Genomic DNA, 764 nt, shown 5'->3' on the forward strand with positions numbered 1-764 from the left:
CGTGGCCCATCCGCCCGTCACCAGCACACCCGGCTCAGCACTCGCGTAGCTTCTCCATGTAGACTCTGCCTTCCACCCTAGTGGGGACCCAAAGCAGCTTACTCCGTGTTTCACTGAGGCACCCCTGGAGGAAGAAGCAGGAAACTGCAGACTTTGCATTGCTTCCTGGGAGGAGTGGGCAGTGTGGCCAGCTGGTGGCAATCTTGCCAGGCCCTAAAGCTTTCTTTGGAGGCAGTTAAAAACAGGGGGGGTGGGGGTGGGGGTGGGGAAGGATGTTTTTCCCATAAACTCTGTCCCTCTGCTGACTTCTGGTGGTGGCGGCAAACGCCCTTTCCTCTCTCCGCTGCTGAGGCCAAGAGGGAAGGCTGCCCCTGCGGTGTGTCGGCGCGGCGTAAGGCATGCCTGCATCGTGCCCTAATGCTGCGTTTCCTTTCCTTTCTTCAGAGCCACTGTTGAGTTCAAGGATCAGCACAAATGAGCACAGATCCCAGCCACTGGCTGAGATAGCTTCCATTTGACCCCGCGGTCCTCGCCCCTTTGGTGGCTGTTTCTGCTGGCACCTTTCCCAGACGTGGCTGCAGTGCCAGTCGCCATCCCTGACTATCGGCCCTCCCTCCCTCCCCGCCTCAGCCCAGTGGGGGTGGAAGCACTTCCCCGGGCGGGGCTCCTCAGAGGAGGCCTTGGGGGGCGGCTGGTCCTTGCCAGTGGGGCAGCCCCACGCCCCCTCCATCCCAGGGAGGGCCAGCCCCTGGGGGAGGGATGGA

Source organism: Gekko japonicus, unplaced genomic scaffold (genome assembly GCF_001447785.1).
Source record: "Gekko japonicus isolate JY-2015 unplaced genomic scaffold, Gekko_japonicus_V1.1 scaffold878, whole genome shotgun sequence".
In the NCBI taxonomy this organism is placed as follows: Eukaryota; Metazoa; Chordata; class Lepidosauria; order Squamata; family Gekkonidae; genus Gekko; species Gekko japonicus.